Here is a 20,865-nt window from a genome sequence, read left to right on the forward strand (position 1 = left end):
ATAGAATTTTTGGTTCTCTTTTTAAGAAAAAGAGTACAAAGTCATGATTATAAAATTGAATATTCATTTGGAATGATACAAGTTAAAACAGATACTACATTTTAAAGAGCCAACAAATAGTGGAGAACATCACACACACACACAAAAAAAACACAGAAGAAGCAATGTTTTTATGAACTATTGATCTCAACTGTATAATATTTTCCTCCTACAATTTATCGTTGCATTGTTATTTGATCACCTCTACATATAATGATACTTTAATAGTTTCTTTAGAGATAGAAAGATAATTCAGTAGTTTTTCTTTTTTTCTAGGATGGTTGTTCAAATGTAATTATTATTGACAGCTGGAATGCATACACCAGTCCTGCTACTGGTTGATACCCTAGAAATACAGGAGTTCTGACAATTCTAGTATATGTGCTTCTCATCAAAAGAGAAAAAATTGTATACTGTATTAGAATTGTTTATGCTGCCTTACCAAGGATATTCCTGATGACAAAGAAATTCTGTTTTAACTAGAGATCCAGGGGAGCCAAAATCCTCACATTAAGTTTTAAGCATTTGAGGACTGAAAGTATGTTTTAGAGATTTCTTGAATCCTATGGTGCAGAATCATTCCTCCTCTCTCATGCACATAGTTCCAATGCTAGTGTCTTTGCTCATGTGTATGACTGTACAGCCCAAACCTTCAGCCTTTCTGACAATAGAGTGAGGGGGTGAACCTCAGACGGTAGGGAGAATAATCCTGAAAGGCTTCTCTACATCTGGGTGGTTAGGAATAGATTAACACCATAGAAGAATGACTGCAAACCACACAATCATATCTCACCAAAACTTGACTCAATGTGCATTCAGTTCTCCCTAATTGGTCTCCAAACTCACCATGGCCACGTTAACACCACTTACATGAAAGGAGTCACAACAGAGGGAAAATTGAGGTAGAGAGAATAGTGAAGTTTTCCAGAATCACGGACCATGCCATCCCATTGTTAGGTCCCTCCCAAGGCCTTGAAGGGACCTGTGCAAGGAGGGGCCCTTGACTTAAGCTTCATTAGCTCCTTTCAAATGAGTTTCTGTGATTATAAATGTAGCTTCAGACTACGGTATGCTGTGATTAAAATTCAAAATGATAAAGCATAACAAGTTGACATTGCAGCATATATGACAAGATCCAGGAGTGGGGTGAAGATGAGGAAGACCGGGTTGGCAGTTTCGAGAGTAAAGGATCTTCCATGGCATACTAAGGAAATCAGACTTAAGTCTGAAGACCAGAGAGGTCCACCAATGTCATACCCATTCTTCAACATTCAGATCAATTTCTTACATCATAACCTTAACATCTTTAGACTTTGTCTATTTTGGAAATCCTATAATTTTGTAGTATTTTCTGTAATTTAGCACCAAGCTCCATACTACCTGATGTTGTTTTTGTATTCCAAGATCGAACTGAAGTTCCATGATTAGCAGGGGGAACCATTTATTGTTGTTTTTTGTGAGGAGGGGTTACACATAGGAAAAATAAATGGTTTGTAACTACATTTCAGGCTGGTTATTTATAGACATTATTTTGTAATATGCATAATAATAATATGGAATTTTGGCTTTCTCCTCATTTTAAACACTAAACTTCTAAAGCTTTGAGAATTTTCACAGCTGTCGAACAGGCAGCAGCCAGTGAGTGTTAGAACTGAGCTTCTTACAGCAAGGCTTCTTAGGCTGTGTACGTACGAGGTGCTCAGTAAGTAATCTTGACTGATATGTGAAAGAAGCTATTGGAGAAAATTGCCCCGAGAATATATTCTGTAGCTTTGCAAATAGATCTGTGATCAGGTGACTTCTGTTTAATAAGAATGCCAGTTTTGATGTTTGAAGATTCCAAATTTCATGTATACAGACTTTCAAAAGAAAGAAAAATCTATACAGGGTAGGTTCATAAGTGAAAGAACTGTGCTGACCAGTATTTGATAAATGAGAAATGGAATAATATCTTTTAGGATTCATTATGAAAATGATAGCCGAATGTTGCAGCAAGGAATTAAAAAAGAGAATACTGAAGGGTTTTTAAAGCTACTGGTCCTAACCAGTATGAAGGCTTCTGCCAAGAGTAGAGATATTGCATATCCATAAGCAGCCGGGGGCAGCTCAGGCACACTGTCACATTGCACTTTGCTGGGCTAGAAGTCACCATGGTGCAAGTCAACCCCCTCATCTGACCTACTTGGAGATCCTGGGTCAGGAAACTGGTAATTGTAGGACCACCTGCTATAAACACATTGCCAGATGCGTTATTAGGAGCATAAAAGATTGCAAATCCTCGCTTGATTGATACTGACACTAATACTAGCTATTTGATGTTTCTAGAGAGGTGCCAAGTAAGAAATTCCTAACAGTCTGTGTGTAACCTAGCCAAAGCCTGTGAAAATATATAAAAACTATCAAAGACTTTTAAGTAGACGTATGACAACCCTTTCTTCCTCCGCTATAGGATGTTTTAAAGAGTAGGCTTAAAATAGTGGCAATTCATAATATTGAAAGCTATTATAATATTGGAAGGAAATTTTTTTATTTAGAAAAAAAGTATCCTGACATTACTTTATTTTGTGGTCACAAATACTGTGTTATTGGTATGTAGTTTCTAGATACATGTCACTGTGAAAGCTTTTTCCTTCATCTATTTATTATGTATTCTAAAAACATTTGCATTTTTGTATTTGAATCCAGTTAGTAATTTGAAAACATATTAATATCTATTTCCTCATTTTACATTGACACAATTCTGAACATAATTTTAGGTCAAGTCATAAATATTGTCTCTGTTTTATTGCAAAAAAAGTGAGTCTTGGACAAGCAGTGACTATTCTTAAGGTTACTCAGAAGGTCAATGGAAATCCTGCAACAGGACTGATTTGCCCTAATTTCTAGTTGAGCAAGATTTTCTTCATGTCAGTGTTCCTAATGTTTTCTTGTACTTAATGAAATAATTTCTCTCTTTCACTTAAAATGATATTTTTTTAGACCTTCTGGACACATAATCTGCAGTGGAATATGCTTACATATTCATGATTAGAAAATAATAATTTAGTGCTAAAGTAATTTGTGCTCAGTTTTTATGACAATTTGAATTCTCAATGTAGAGTAAACACAACACAAATGTTATTCTAACAGTCTGTATTACTTTGAATTCAGTATGTATCATAATTATATAAATAGAACTTAAAAATATTTAACACAAATGGAGATAGTTTAAAACAGAAATGAGTGACGGATGACAACATAATAGCTAGGTACTGCCTCTGTACAATTAACAGGAAAATTTATGATTAAACATCACTTACTTTTAAATTTCCAAAGGTAACCAAAAATATTTATCTGTAAGTTAATGACATAGCTAAGGTATTATGTTTCAACATTTTCCAAGTGGCAAGATTGGGAAAACTCTCAAGGAATTCCTTTCAATTACATTTATTTTTGATCTAGTTTCATTTTAAAGTTTTTTTTTTAATGCTTTTCTAGATATATCACCTAATTAAAGACTATAATTTTCTTCATGCTATTTTCTAAGTTAATGTATGTGCCAACATTAAAGTTATACAAATACATACACACATAATTGAATTGTGTTCTTTTTTTCCACTTAATATTATTTCAAAATGCTTATACAGCAGGGACCAGCCTGGTGGCGCAGTGGTCAAGTTCGCACGTTCCGCTTCAGTGGCCCAGGGTTCACCCGTTTGGATCCCGGGTGTGAACATGGCAAGGTTTGGCACGCCATGGTGTGATAGGTGTCCACACATAAAGTAGAGGAAGATGGGCATGGATGTTAGCTCAGGGCCAGTCTTCCTCAGCAAAAAAGAGGGGGATTGGCAGCAGATGTTAGCTCAGGACTAATCTTCCTCAAAAAAAAAAATGCTTATACAGCTCATGCATTTACAGTAGCTAATTTTCTTTGTACCATAACTCATTATTGATACATATTTCAGTATTGTGTCTTCTTAGCACTTAGGACAGTTCTTATTTCAGAGAATGGGCTCTTCATCATAACATTCAGATATAAGTATTAGTGTATTGGAGACAGTATTTTAATTTTCTACTGAAATCTTAGCTCCTCTTAGACTTTATTTCAGATGGCTATGGCTCCAGGGCAGGAAAAGTATAGTGTTGGGGACTGGATGGAGAGGTGGGGGTAGAGAGGTCAGAGGTCAGTGTGAACTCTTCAGCAAAACACTCTTGGCATCGTTTTCAGACTAGAGAGAGGATATTTTATTCCTTTCCATTGTTCTTCAGCATTTCAGGAGGCTGGTTGGTGAACAACATATCCAGATGTCTCTCCTTGTCCTAATGAAGACAACTCTGGCAAACAATAAGGATAGCTAAGGGCTGAAATATGGGAGAAGCTGGAGAAATGTCCTTCTGTTGAGTGGTTTTGTTGAGAAGTAGAGAGGCGATAAGAAGCCGAGTTTGGAGAAGACAGTCGCCAGATGTGTGATTTCTTCTCATCTCTGGCAGAGGGAGGAGGAGTTGTGTTAAATAATTCTAACAGAAAACTCCATCCAGCACAGTTAAGGGGAATATGCCCCAGAGAGGAAAAGAGTTGAGCTTGCCCTCCCAAATCCTTCCATTCTTAAATACTTGCACTATTCGTAAAGATTCAGTGGATCTGCCATAGGAATGCTGTGATTGAGGAAGAATGATTCCCCACAGCCAAGGTGGCAATGGGCTCCCTGGCCCAGGGGAAGCACAAAGGACCTGGCAGAAATTCAGAATATTCTAAATTCCATTGAACCAAGGTGAAGCTGAGTCAGCAGGGAGATGCTAATGGATCTCAACAAGACCAGAAAAAAATAGAACTGGGTTTGGCTGTTCTCCAAAGCAGATAGCAACAGTGGATGCCAGCCAAATGCCTGAGGGAATAAGGAAGGAAAAGGAGAAATTCTGCTATCACAGGATTTCCCAGCCTCAGGGACACATCCATCTTCCCTGCAGCTACACTAGAGAGTGTCCAAGGACAGTGATTGGACCAAAGCCCATTGGTCCCAAAGCAGTGAGTTTAGGCTGAATGAGGACCTGAGACCTCTCTCAACTATACCCAGATCTACCCTCAGAAATAAGAGAACCTGAGCAAGTTTCCTCCAACCGAACAGGAAAGGTCCTTTATCAATAACTGAACAGGACAAGTTTGTTTTGTAGTAGGGCTCATGAAGAAGACTTAGTGTCCAACAAAAAACCTACATTCTCCATGTAAATCAAAGTGAAAGAGGGGAAACATTTTTACCCTATATCATTATATAAGGCAGGTTGCCTTTTTTTTTTTTTAATTTTAGTTTCCTCTGATTAAAAAAGAAAAAAATAGAGTTACTTTTTGTTTTTGAAATCAAGGATACCTTTTCTAATTAAGTACATAATGCATAGATGTGCATCTAATAACACTCTAAATTAATTAGCTCTCATGTTATAATACTTGTAGCATCTTTTGGAAACTTTATCCTCAGCGTTTTCTGAGGAAGTTGAGAAATTTGTTTCAGATGTAAGCAACTGCATAATATTAGCCCTCCATGGGTGAGTTCCCTGAAGATAACTGTACCGTTTCGTTGCTTCGTTATCTAGCAAACTGGCATCCATATAGTCCATGTTTAGCCCTGTAATACGGTCAATATCTTATAATTTTGCTAAAAGATTTAAAATGGCAAGTTATGTTTCGTAGTGGCCTTGTATGGTGTATTTGGATGGAGAATTGAACACGTCTATAATTGTAGAAAGGTTACCGAATCTTAGGAAAATACGGCATACTTAGAAACCCACTTAAGGTTTGAAGCTCTTGGTCTTTCGAAGGGAATTGATGTTGTTCGGGAAAATGGATTGGGGGTTGTTTCTGAGGTCTGACCTAGAGTTCCAAGTTCTTGGTTAATTATGTATGTGGAAGACTGAGTGTCAGCATCTTCTCATCATTGATGTACTCACTGACTCTTTACCAACCTTGTCAGCCGGAGAAGCTGGTTGGAATGACGTTGTTTTATTGTATACTTATCCAGTCATACCCAAGTCAAGTCAGCCTCCTGGATGGATGAAATTTGCTTATCTCCATTTAGCTATTGTTATTTCACAAAATAACCATAGATGGGATATTTATAAAATTACCTCGCTGCTTCTGTGTATTTTTCCCTGCAAATTATTTCGTCTAAGTTATTTCCCAATCATAAGTGAATTTCTGTTTCACTTCTTTGGCCTTTGCATTTTAGAGAAAGATTCGTTTGATATTTCTATTGCCCTATGTTCTCCATCTTCCTTTCACTTCTAAAGCATCTAATTAAAAGCTGCTTTCTTATTTCTCATCATCTATTCCATTCTCAGCAAAATATATTCTAATTTCCTTGGAAGCACTTTATATGAATTTTCATCGTTATGTTTACCTGTAACATTCTGACTAGTAATTTTTCCCCGATTCCTCATTTTTCCTTTGTCTCAGCAGTGTTTGATATCACCGCACGCACACTGTTTTAAAAAGTTTATATTCTCTGACTTATTGCTGGGAAGAATTTTAATATCGATACATCTCTATGATTTTTATTTCTTTTTTTTACTGGCTCATGTTACATTTTCCTACATGTTGCTAGCCCCCATGGCAAAAACTTGACCTTTAGCCCTTTATTCAAATACCAATTATCACCCATTTGCAAATAACTCTTAAATTAACATCCTCAAATGTAAACTGCCATATGTTACAGCTACCTGTTGCTGTGTAACAAATAACTGCAAGACGTAGGAACTTAAAAAAAAAAAAAAAGCTGACTTCTGTTACATTTCCATGAGTCAGCAATGTGGGTTCCACTTGGCTGTGCCACTGTCTGGTCTTGGGATCACTTGTGCAGCTGCAGGTGTGTGATGGCTCAACTAGGGCTGGATTGTCTCATGACCTCTCTCACATGTTTAGGAGTTGGTGGTGACTGTTGAGTAGACCTCTCTTTCTGCATGATCTCTACTCAAGGAGGCTATCGTGGCCTTCCTAATGGTAGCCTCAGGATTCCAAGAGACTTGAGCAGATGCTGGGGGAAATAAATGCATACCACTCAAATGAGAACAACAAAGACTATTTATGCAGAGGTTACTGTAGCAAAGGAGTCAGCCACCATCACTGTGTTTGGCAGACACTGAGAGGCAAGCAAGAAAGTGAGAAAGATTTGTAGTGGAAAAAGGAACAGTGCTAGGTGTATTCTCATTGGATGTTGTTGGCATGGGGAGCCTAGAGATGGAGTTGGGCTAATGAGGAGTGAGCCATCCTAGGTGATTGGTTTGGGGTACATGTTTGGCTTTCTCTAGTTGGTAATGAGTTGGAAGCAGGAGCAAGAAAACAGAAAAACTGGCAGTCATTGACCAAGTCCTAATCTTTCTGGACCAATTATAACAGAGGTTGTGGGTCAGAGTTCTGTTGTCATACATATTCTGGTAATTGTCCATTGGTATACTGATTCTCTCAATCTCTGACTCTTGAGGCCTAGTCTTGGAAATCCCATAATGTGAAGGGTGTACAAAGTAACAAAATATTATTGTTTCAATGGAATAAAGAAATGAGAAAATAAAAGAGAGCAGAAATAAAGGAAAAATAAACAGAAAACAAGAAGAGAACTTCAAGAAGTTGATAGAAAAACTTCTTCTGTATTCTATTGGCAAAAGCAAATCACAAGGTCAGCTCAGATCCAAAGGATGAGAAGGGAATAGACTCCATTCTTAATGGAAGGAAGGGCAAAATTAACTGCAAAGTTATGCACAAACAGAGACTGGAGGAGTCACATTGGCTATCTTTGCAAATAACGTACCTTACTACATGAAAAACAATTATTTAGAAAACAGCTTGGTGAAAAGTAGAACTTTCCAAACTTGCCAGATGATGGCATTATGTGGGCCCTGGCTAAACGGAGATGCTTGAGCACCTCTATTGATATCTTGATTCCAGGATCTTGGGTAGGACCTGGCACCCTGTGGTTTCAGCAGAGTCCCAGGTGATTCTTACAATCAAGTGAATTTGGGTAGTAGAAGTATGGTAGAAAGTTACTGAGTTTGTTTGACCCTTAGTAGTTGAGTGTCCTTGAATAAGACTTGGTTTCCTAATGCTATTTACCTCTGTAGGTTTTGGAAAATAGTGGGTGGCATGTGTGAAACATATTTGGTAAACTTGAAAACATTATGTAGTGAAAATTGGATGTTTTTGTGGCTCACACTTTATAACTATCTTGGTGACAAAACATGCCCCAAAGCTAACGTATTGTGTCACTATAAGAATGTTTTTTTCTTCCTATTATCATGACAATTTTCTAGGTCTTCCAGGCTTGGAAATTTGGTGTTGTCATTGTTACTTCTCTTTTCATTATGTTTTCAATGAACTTCAGTAACTGATAACTTGATGACTCTTCCTTTAGACTCTTTTATTTAATATCTTTTTGGTTTTTTTTCTTACCATTTTCTGTCAGTGCTTCATTATTCCAGGTCCCAAATGAGACATAATTATTGCAATAGCTGTCTCTTCATGTTTAAGCAACATACATTTACTAAGTTCCCTCGATGTTGACACAAGGTCTACAAGATGAAAGAATTTCAAACCCTCAGGAAATCTGTCTTTTTAGCCTCCAGAACTTAGGTGCCCTTCCCCCTCCATCATTCCTTCTTACCGATTTTGTCTAGATTCACAATAATATGTGACTTTCATTCTAATCCTAACAGGAAAAAAAAATATGAGAATACTATCTTATTTTTCTTCACAAAATATCAAAGTTATAGGGATTATAACCAAATGCTCTTAACCCATCCTTCGCAGAAAAACTGTGTTCACATTAATCAGCATGTTGTTTTGAAGATTTTTGGCCTTTGTAAGGATCCAAACCTCTCTTTCTCATCTGTGCCCTATTTGTGAACATCCTCCCATGTATTAATCTTCGTACAGACCATATGTTAACTTCCAAGCATATGTGGATATTTACCCTGACCATAGTCGTCTCTGGATAGCCCCAACTCATTTACCTTACCTTGTTTTGGTATATATTATATGCTATGTGTAAATATTATATCACAGGTTATATATCCTATACATACACAAAATAAACACACTAATATGTCTATTTGAGGGTACATTATTTTCTGTTTAGTGTCTGTACTCCAGGAGACAGTGAATAATTTGTGTAATAAACAATCCCCTAGAGTTTACGAATGTTCTAAAGTCATGTTTGGAAGTAGAATAGGATAGTAAATAACTACGAACTTTGTGAAAGAGGTTGTAATTATCTATATATGTTAAGAATATAAGGGTAATTGCTACATTAATAGAAATATGGTCCATGACTTCTAAACAGGGGAAGGGTATACAAAGTAACAAAATATTATTGTTTCAATGGAATAAAGAAATGAGAAAATAAAAGAGAGCAGAAATAAAGAAAAAATAAACAGAAAACAAGAAGAGAACTTCAAGAAGTTGATAGACATGAGTCATTTCTTAAAAATCATAATAAACATTAATAGATTAACCTCACTGGATGAGACAATAAAATTCAAATACTCCATTACAAAGAAATACAACTAAAAGATAATAACAAGAGTTAAAAAATAAATCAAAGAGCATACACGAACAAAAAGCAAGTTGGTTTAGCAGTGTTACAATAAAACAACATGGAATTCAAGACAAAATGACTTAATAGAGACATGAAGACATCATGATAAAAAGATCAGTCTACTATAATGATAAAAGAATCATAAACTTGAATTCACCTAACAACAGAGCTGTGAAGTCGAAAAAATATATAAAACCAAAACGGGCAGAATTACAAGGGGAAATTGACAATTGTTGTGTGAGACTTTAGAAGACATACATCAGAAACTTATAAATAAAGCAGACAAAACTTATTAAAGTTAGAGGAACTGAGTGATAATGAACTATCTTGCTTTAATAAATCTTTTACTCAATATACAAAGAATAATATATATTATTTCAAAAACATGTGGAACATTTTCAGAACCAGACAAATACTCTTGCAAAGGAAATGTGAACATTGTCCTAAAAATGGATGGCATACAGCCTCTGATGTTTGAATTAAAATATAAATGATTAAAAATACAGCAAGGAAAAAATAAAAGCAACTCTATGCATTTGAATTTTAAGATCGTTAGCTTCTTATTACACATGTTGTCCCCAAATAAAGTCCAGATAGATTAAAATCCCAAGCATGAAAAGTAAATCTTTAGAATAATTAGAAGCATAGGAAGTGTATATATATATACACACACACATTTCTGAACATATATATACATGTATACACATATATGAACGTATATACACACATATGTGTGTGTGTGTATATATTACATTGGGAAAAATTTGAAGGAAATATTGGAATATTTTTCAACAAAGTTGTAAAAATACAACTAATAATAGAAAGATTAGAAATTTGAGTACAATACAATATAAGAAATTGTCAGAAGATAAAATGAAGCAGATAATACGAAGAAGATAAATGATAGCCTATGAAATGCTATTTGCAAGGTAGTCAATTATATATATACGCACACATACATATAGGTATATATCACATAATGTATATACATGCGTGTGCATATATGTATATATACGTATATAATGTAAAGAACAACAAATCACTAAGAAAAAGAGAAGAAATCCAAAGTAAATACGAACAAAGAACAAGGCATTGAACAGGCATTAAACAGGAAGCCTGACTAGTAAAAAAACATGGTTAACCTTGCCAGACTCAGGAAATGCAACATAAGAAGCAATGAGATATCATTTAATTAACATCTAATTGGCAAACATTAAATATCTAAAAAAATGAAATCCCAAATGTTTAGGAGAATGTGTAGAAATGGTAGCTCCCAAATTGATGATAGAAGTGTAAATTAGTATAGCAATTTTGAAAAGCAATTTGGTGCTATCTATTCAAGTTAAAAATGTTCATAACTTATGAGCCAGTTGTTCATTCAAGCACATCAGAAGACATGCACAAGCCTGTTCATTCTAGAACTGTTTATAATAGTGGAAAATTAGAAACAACCCACATGTCTGTTAGGGGGGTGGTGGATATATATATATTCTATAATATTCATGCAGACCTTATACTTTAGAATGGTTAAAATAAAGTAGTTATGTAGCTTGCAATTTTGAGTAGATTTCAAAAAGTAAAAAAGGAAGTGGCAGAATAATATATGCATGACTATTTTTGCAAATTTAAGATATTATGAATTTATGAGTAAAATTCTAAACACCTGGGATCTGTTTGCACCAAATTAACAATAGTGAAGTAAATTCCAACTTGGCATTCTTAGGGAGGGAGAGGAGGAACTAAGATTTGCAAAGGGAATATGGGGCACTTTGACTTGACTTGAAATATTTCATTTCTTAAAAAACATCTAATGCTCTTTTGGTAAATTGTTAATGTTTTAAATGTCTTCTTTGGGGCACATGAGCGATGCAGTGTCCTTTGCATTTTTCTATTAAATTTATAAGATAAAACACCACGCACATGATGTTTTTCTTTGTAACATTTTGTGATGCCTCCTTCATTATATTTCCAGGCACATTATTGATTGTAATTTTCAAGTTTTTCCTCCAGATAAGAGGTGGGGCACTCCCCCAGATGAGGATGATAAGGATAAAGTGGAGGTATATGACACTGTTTTCTCGTTCTTTTAGTTCCAAATTCTGCATTTATGCTCAATATATAGTACAAATGTGAGGCCAGAATATGTTGAACAGAAATAGTCTACTCCTTCCAAAAGAGCAAATGGCCAGTTGATGGTCTTAGATTAATGAAAAGTTTCATAGTAAATAAATGTATTTTAATATTTATGACCTTGTACAGGCTTTCACTGGAAACATTCCCATGATGTTGGGTAAGGGAGGGAAGAAAATGTGCAGTATGACCATGTAAGTTCCTGAGTTAACTTCCTCCATGCTGCTGGCACACATCTGACCTATCGTGTTCCATGACAAAGGATGTGGATCCCAAAGGATGTGTGTGAGATTAAAGCTGCCCACATGGCGTGGGTTTTAGAAGCTGTGATGACTTAGAGCAAACTCAGCTAGATGAGAAAGGACGGAGAAGAGACATTCTAGCTGTCTTCAAAGTTTTAAATGGTTCTCAGATCAAAGCGAAGTCAGACTTGAGCTGTGTTGTTTCCGGATGTAAAGGGAAGACTAAGGAATAAATGTACAGAAAAGCAGGTTGTTAATTCATTAGAAGAAAGAACCTTTTGATAATTAGATTTAGCTGTACAGAGATCTTGGATGCTTGGTGTGAGTTGATGTCGACTTGGTTTCTTTGACTTTACCTTCTATTTTCAGATTCTAAACTCCTAATTTACCAGACATAAAATCCATTGCCATGACTTGATAGTCATAATTTTTATGTAATCCTGGCAGATATGATTTGGAATAAGAACATTAAAGAATATTTGTTGACAACTGCCATTCATGACTATAAAAAGAACCTACACTTTTTGAAGTTCGTGCATATTCAAAACTCTTTAATTCTCATAAGCTTTCAGATATCATTTCAAATAAGTTGGATAAATATGTCCACTTTAGCTGAAATGAAGTACGATTGCCTCAAGACTGCCTCTTGGGGAAATCCCTTAATTGATGTAGGTTTTCATTTTTAGTCATTGTAAACAGAGTTTTATATTAAATGCTTAAAAAATACTATTAAACATTCATTTTTGGTTTTTTTTACCAACTTGAGTTTACAAGTCACTCCTGTGTATTGTAAAAGATAAGCTCACACGGAAAAGATTTTCAATGAAAAAATTGTGATACTAAGGTAGCCACAGTTTCCTGATTATGGAGATCAAACGTATCTTGACATATAGCTTTGAATCATGATCTATTTTAAAATATTTTGAATTATCATCTACAAAAACCAGAGAAAGACTTTGCATCCCTGAAGACAAGCTAATATACCATTTATTATACATTTTTTTAAAGAATCAATATCAAACATTAGAGTTACTAAGTTTTAAAATAATCTACTCCAGCAGCTTGAGTAAATAATTAAAACATACATTATTTCAATTCGTTTAGACAAAGTGAATAACACCCTGGTACCTCCTATCCACCAGATGGCTTTCCATTAGCTCATTTTCCAAATTAAGAATGTTCTCTTCAGTGTGTTTTATGAAAAGCTCCAGTTTATCCTAAACCCAGCAATTGCCTTTTTAATTTTTTCCAACCATTTTATTTTTTTTTAATCTGGATATCCCACCAGCATCTTAAATAGTCTATTTCAAGCGAAGCCTATAATTGCCACTGCATTCATACCAATGATATAAAATCATCACACATTACTCCTCATGATTCTTTTTCTATTAGTGATACCACATGCCGAGAAGATTCTTTTTATTATTAACGTTACCATCTTTCTTTTAGTTATTTAGGCTTCAAATTTTTTTGGTGCTGCTCTTTTTTTCCTGCTTTTCTTAAATCCTAAGAGCCCAGAAGATTTTTTTTTTTATTTCATCCTTTCAGGTTAAGCCTACTGTTTTGAATCTAATGAAAGCCTTATTAACACTTCCCTCCCAACTAGCCTTATCCTCTGTACCCCTTGTCTGCAATACATTCTATAAAGATTTATCAGGGTAATCTTCCTAAAAGGCTTAATACTTTCCATGGTTTACCATGCTCTCTCTTATTAAATGTAAAGTGTACATCTGCCATGTTAGATCTTTCTCTACTCTGAGCCCTATTTGCTCTTCCAAGCTCATCTTTGAATTCTTCTATAGAGTTAGAGCACCTATGGGATAGAGATTCTCTGTTGGAGATTGGGGTAAAAGGTGGGTTTAGATAGAGGTGTAAAGAGTGGAGACTATCTAGTGTTGGGTATTGTTTGAGTGGAAGGGGAGCAATAGCCAGTGATGGAAGACTCCTGGGCAAAAATAAAGATTGTTGTTGGGGCTGGAGAACAGCCAGCATAATAAGGTGCTGTGGTGAAGGCAGGAGCTGATTCATAGGGAGTAAGCAGGGAGACCAGAACCAGAGGAATCATTATCACCAAAGAAGACAAAGAAAGTAACAGAGAAAATGAACTGGTGGGAAAGAAGGCTGTGGTCAGAGTGGAGAGTCAGAATTTCAGAAGAAAGGGATATACTTAGATATCACAGAAACCAGCAAAGAGCTGGGTGAATTGCATTTCTGAGACAATCCAAGCCTTTACAGGATCAGGAGGCTCAGGTGTAATGGAAGCTGAAGACTGTGTTGATGATTTAGGGATGGTGGGAACACCATTCTGTCTGAGATGAAGCAAAGAAAATCACCCTGAGCAATAACCAGCATCTGCAAAGGGGCTGAGATGTCCCCAGGTGCTTCCTAAGCAAGAGCTACATAAACAATGTGCTATGGAGAGCTGTCTCCATAAAAGAAAATGTTTTTCTTCAGAGTCTGATATTAATAAACATTTAGATGAGTGCACTTTACTCAGGAAAAGTCTTTCTTTTTAAAATTCTATTTCAGTGTTAGTTTTCAAGTTCCACTTTGGTAAATATTTGGTATTATAGTTTGACTTTTGGAAAAATGGTAATTTTATCTTTGAACAGGAAATCTTTTCCATCTGCACATGCTCAGTTTTTCTTGGGGTATCTTTTTTGCTAGGTTTCCTACTCTATGACAGTTTGGTTTCTCTCTTTGGGATGTTTCCGTGAACACTAAAGTGTGGGGATGGCTCACATTCAGTTCAATCCAGGAAACCTCTATTAAACACTCCGTGTTTAGGGGCCACCATCTATTAGGATCTGTGGTTCATAAACATTTCTGGTGCCAGCATGTTGTTTGCCATAGCCATGGCATTTTGGCATGCTGGGATAACGTTACAGGAGACAGATGACTGTATTTCATGTAATACTAGAAACTACTGTTGAATTCATGGAGTTTGGGTAGACTTCATGAGAGTAAGGGTCTGGATATCTTAAATGTAATTCCAGAGTGCATATTCTGAATCATACTTCCCATAAGTAAGAAAAAAGAATTCTCTCATCATAAACTATTCTTTGACTCAGAGATTCCCCATGCCTGCCCCTGAAATTCTTCTCTTACCTTTGGAAAGGGATGTGGACTTTACTAGGCTCTGAGGACTTGGAATCTTTTTTCATATCTTGCTGTTAATATACCAGATCAGTAATTGGAATTATATAGCCCCACACACCATCTAGAGCTAGGCTGAGATATGAAACAAAGGAATCAATGGGTTGTCAACTTTAATACACGTGGAAACACATAATAGAGGATGGTAATATTGTTCCATCATGGAGCAATTACTCCAGAATCCTGATGCTTAAATGGGGTCCAGAATATTCCCCTCGTGCTCACCAAAGACACTGACGTACACGTAGGTGCTGGGACCAAGTTCTTCATGTATGCTCCTGTACAGTCATGTGTCCCTTACCGATGGGGATACGTTCTGAGAAATGCATCATTAAACGACGTCATTGTTGTGTGAACATCATAGCGTACTTACACAAACCTAGATGGTATAGCCTACTACACACCTAGGGTCTATGGTACAAATCTTATGGGACCACCTTCTAACATTGACTGAAACACCGTTATGCGGCACATGACTGTATTTTCAGTTTAGGTGATAAAATGAATGTAGACTTTCCCACTTATTAAGCATGTAATCTTGAACAAGGTATGTAATCTTTCTGAGCCTTGAGACCCTCATAGGCAAAATGTGTGAGGCTGTGCTGAGGATTTGCTGAGATGGTTCTAAGCACCTGACACTTGAGTCATTGTTCTTTTCTTATTTCTTTTAGAGGCTGAAAGGTAGTGGACGGAGGTTTCTTTTTCTACATTTAAAAACAGTAGTATGTATCATCTTTAACATCTAATGGATGTCCAAGTCTTTTAACTTTTTCTATCAAGGACTGTTTATATTCAGAGGGGTTTTTATTATAATTCTTGCAATAGAGTTTTAATGATGAGCTGTGAGCAGAGAACTTAGATACTGTGAGTGTGGAGTTAAGGATCTAGACTATAGAGTGATGAGGTCAGACACATTATAGGTCAGGGTACCTCCATCCTACTTTCTGAAAAGAACTCCATATACCCTCACGCTGTTAGGTCAATGCTCTGTATGTATTTGGTAATGTTTGTTTAATGGAATTGAGTTTCTATATGAAGGATGTCTTCCATTGTTCCCGATGATATAATAGTATCACACAAAAAATACATACTTTCCTTTATCAAATATGGCTTACTGAAGTTTATTATATGTTAATTATAGTGCCATTTGTCAGTGAGAAGATAAATAGTGGCTGAAGTCCTGGTTCTGGTGTCAGATAACAAAAATTCAAATCCCACTTCTGCCACCTCCTTTTTGAGGGACCTAGGGCAATAGTCTCATTTGGACCTAATGAGGACCTTCCCTCATATAGTCTCATATCAGTGGAATATTTCTACACATATTTAAATGTCTTTTTCTTTCACATAATGACTGTCAGTCTCGTGCACTCCTTAAGAAAGACGCAAAAGAGTCAGTCAAGATGATAGACTTGTTCTACTAGTGAGAGGCGAGGCAAAGCTGAGCTTTGGTGAGGCAGGAGATGGAAAAGATGAGACTAAGACACCACCAGAAAAAAATCAGCATCACATTCAAGTCTTAAATCCATACGTAACAGTATCAACTTTGGGAATGTTAACATTTCTGCTCTTCATACACAAAAACTGTGGGGTAACAGTCCTGAGGGGAATTGATCATGAGCCCTTGGGGGAGAAGTGAGGTATGGGTAATAAAGCGAGTATTGGTCATATCTTTTTAGGCAGAAGAATTGCAGTTGAGTCTCTGTAAATATCATCTTTTCCCTTCTCTACCCTGGAAATACTGATGTTATTGTGTCCACATAATAGACCCAACAATTGAAGAACAGTGAGCGTCACTACACTTTGGGTTCCCCCTCTAATAAGTTTTATTGACAGAAGTTATTTTTGGGTTTTCCACCTCTGTCTATTCTTATAGCCTAAGTCAGAGTCTCAAGATGCCTGTTTCATCTTGTAGGAAATGAAGCCAGTGCAGTTCATCAGCCAGCAGCTCTCCAGACGTCTCATTTCCAGAACCACTGGAAGCTGTCTTGGCTTCCCTATTCCTCACTCTGATGAGCCAGAAACTTCACTGAAAGAGATTTTTTTTTTTTTTTCCCAAGGAAGATTAATTAGCCCGGAGCTAACATCTGCTGTCCATCCTCCTCTTTTTGCTGAGGAAGACTGGCCCTGAGCTAACATCCATGACCATCTTCCTCTACTTTATGTGTCGGATGCCTGCCACAGCATGGCTTGACAAGAAGTGCATATGTCTGCACCCGGGATCCAAGCCGGCGAAACCCACGCCACCAAAGTGGAATGTGCAAACTTAACTGCTGTGCCACCAGGCCGGTCCCTGAAACAGATTTTTAAATCTAAGCTCCAATGTTTATCAATATCTCAGAAAGCTGGATAAATATTAACAATAAAATCAACTATTTTACCCTTAAGTCATGAAATTTTATAACCCCAAATACTCAAGTACTGCTTAACCATTGGTTATCAGTTGTGTACTAGTTTAATTACATAAAAAACAATACACGAATACTATATTAACATAATAATAAAACAATAGCATGTTGAGTATATAGTAACATTTTAAATCAATGTGACTTGCTCCTCAAATTTAGGTTTTTTTTAAATATACCTTTTATTTTAGAACTTTTGCAAAAGTGTGGAGCTAGTCTGGACAGTTCCCATGTATCTTATACTCAGTGTCCTGTATGATTACATCTCACATTACTATGGTACATTTGTCACAATTCGTAAACCAATGTGGATACATTATTATTATTAACTAAATTCTATATGTGATCTAATTTCCTTAGTTTTTACCTAATAATTTCATTCTGTTCCAAGATCCTTTCTGGGTTATCACATTCCATTTAGTTGTCATATCTCCTTAGATTCTTTGTGACTGTCATAGTTTCTTGGACTTTTTTTGGTGACCTGGACGGTTTTGAAGAGTACTTGTCAGTATTTTATAGAACGTCCCTCAACTGTGATTTGTCTGATTTTTTTTCATGATTATGCTGGGGTTATAGGTTTTGGGGAAGAAGACCACCAAGGTAAAGTACCCCTCTCATCACATCATATCAAGGGTACCTAAAACCAACAGGACTTGCCACTGTTGATATTGATCTCGATCACCTGCCTGAGGTGGTGTGTGTCAGGTTTCTCCACTATGAAGTCCCTCTTTTTTGCCTTTCTAATCTGTGGTCTTTGTAAGGAAGTTCCTATGAGCAGCCATAGAGTAAAGAATTATGCTGCACGTCTGGGACAGCGTATCTATAAATTATGTAGAAGGCTTCTCCACAGGTGATTCCTATCTTCCCTCCCATTTATTTATTTTCTCCAGTCACTTATTTATATCCACATGAATTCATGGATATTTATTGTATTCTTCGGGTCACCCAGACTCAGTGTAACCATCCTCTTCACAATGCTCATGTTATTCCCGTTGTCTCCAGCAAAGCAGTGACTCTTCTCCCCTTCCAAAAGCAAATGTGCTGCCCAGTGTTTGCAAAGTTGGCTTCAGTGTGGAACATCAGTTCAGTCAGCACAGATGCATTTAAACTTCATTGTATCCTAGTAAGGATAACTCCCACGGCAAACGATGCTTACGTCATACAGAATAGTTGGCATTTTGTCTTGAGGACCCGGACCTGCTTTCTTAGTATAGACTTTTACTCACTCATCATATCTCCTGCCACCTCTGGTTCATCATCCTCTTTCCCGGTAAACACTGATTTCAGAAAAGCTCCAGCAAACTCATTTTTACGGAAGCTTCACACATCTCAGGGCTTAGCATGCATATGCTTGTATGGTTTTTATTTTGAAACATCCCATCTAACCTTCATTTAGCTTCCTTCCAAAGTTAACATCTTACTTAACCAAATTATTCTTATTATTAAAATGATAACATTAATGTTTCCACAATGTTATTTACTAAATATTGAGGTTTCACCAGTTGTTCCACTGTCACTTTTCTGTTCCAGGATTCTATCCAGGGTCCCACATTATAATAGGTCATCATGTCCCCTTGGTCTCCTCCAATATATGATGGTTCCTCAGTCTTTCCTTGTCTTTCATGACCTTGACAATTTTAAAGATTACTCACCACTTATTTTGTAGAATGTCTCTCAATGTGGATCTGTATGATATTTTAAAATGATCTTGTTAAAGTTGCATATTTTTGACCAAAATACCACAAAAGTGATGAACTCTTTCAACACATCTAATCATGGGTATGTGATCTCAACATGCCTTTTCACTTATGATGTTAACATTAATTACTTGGTTACGGCGGTATAGGATTCTCCACTGTAAGATGGCAATTTTTCCTTGGTAAATTGATGAATATCTTGAGGGAGATACTTTGCTATTGTCTACATATCCTATTTGTCTTCAAATTTTTGGTTTTTTTGACCAAAAGTATTTAAAACTTACTGAAAGCAAGTGTAAAGCTAAAAGAAGGAACGGTTCCATGGTAGCTACCGATAAACATGAGGAGAAAGAGAATGTGTGAGTATGTGTGTGTGAGACAGAGATAGAGAATAATTCTCCCAGGAAATTCTCCAAATCCTACCACCCTTACGCTTATGTTTTAGATCAACTTGTATGCAAATGATGCAGCTAATTTCTCATGGTTATATTACACCTCTGTTAATTAAATGTCTAATACTTAATTTAACTCTTAGTAATTTATAGCAGGTAAACAGTGGCTTTGCATGGCTTACATAGATAGCATCAGGGTTTTAGAACAATCTATTTACAAATGTTAATGGACAGCAAAAAATTATTTTTTTGAAACCTCAATAATCAATCCTTAACACAGTTAATCTGTTGGAAGCTAGTTAGAATGACACAGTATCCAAAGTACACGTGAACAGTGAAAATATGTACACATATCCACCATAGGCCATCCATAAACTGGGCTTCTGGATTTTTGCATCTACTTCACCTGCAGGGCTTATAATCGAAGGCACAGTGGGAGTCACACTTTCCTATAGCTTCGAGAGAACATGAATAAGAGAATTACAAAAGTATTTAAATATTGTTGAGAGCACTACAGTCCCATCATCATTTCCAATAATCAATATTATAGGAGTCATTCATGAGTGCCTTTCTATTTCAGTACTGTACAAAGTCTTTCATGTAGTAATTCATTTACTTCATTTCGGCACTAACCACAATTCTAGAAATGCACTAATTAGGGCAAAAATGCCCATTCATCTAAATGCACAATTTTATAAAACATAGATCTTAAAAGGTGCAAAACTATACTTTATTACTGATAGTGTGATAGTTATTATGGACAGCCTGAGAAGCATTATCAGTCAAAATTACGTAATAGATGGAATTTTTTTTAAAGCTTAGTAGAAAAACATTTATATATTTAGCTAAACAATAGCCTTCTAAATAGTTTCATTAAGCTCCTGGCTTTACAGATCATAAAACCTAGGCACTGAGAATTTATCTGGTCTGTCCCCAGAGTTGCTACACTGTTACTGACTCAGCTCTGATTCCATAGCAGGTTTCCTGGGTCCAAGTGTGATCTGTGAGTATTTTTAACATGTACTCAAGTTGACTCGTTAGTCATCCCAAGAAAAAAAAAAGTTTAACCTCTCACTTCGCATGGCAAACCAAAATAGATTCAAAGCAGTTTAGATACTATTACCAAAAGAAAAGAAAAAGAACTAAACAATTAAGATCAGAATGCTGAGGTGAGTTGTGCTCTCCACCCACCTTGATGGTCCCTGGGGTGTACTCTTCAGGGGGTCCACACAGACAGATTTTTCTCCTCC

General features: G+C 36.3%; 1 protein-coding gene across 2 annotated transcripts in view; it reads left to right on the forward strand.

The window, feature by feature from the left end:
* CSMD1 (CUB and Sushi multiple domains 1) overlaps window positions 1-20,865 on the forward strand; it is a 1,835,848-nt gene that overhangs the window by 539,929 nt on the left and 1,275,054 nt on the right. The gene's annotated exons all lie outside the window — the stretch shown is intronic.

The sequence above is a fragment of the Equus asinus genome, chromosome 27 (assembly GCF_041296235.1).
Source record: "Equus asinus isolate D_3611 breed Donkey chromosome 27, EquAss-T2T_v2, whole genome shotgun sequence".
Lineage (NCBI taxonomy): Eukaryota > Metazoa > Chordata > Mammalia > Perissodactyla > Equidae > Equus > Equus asinus.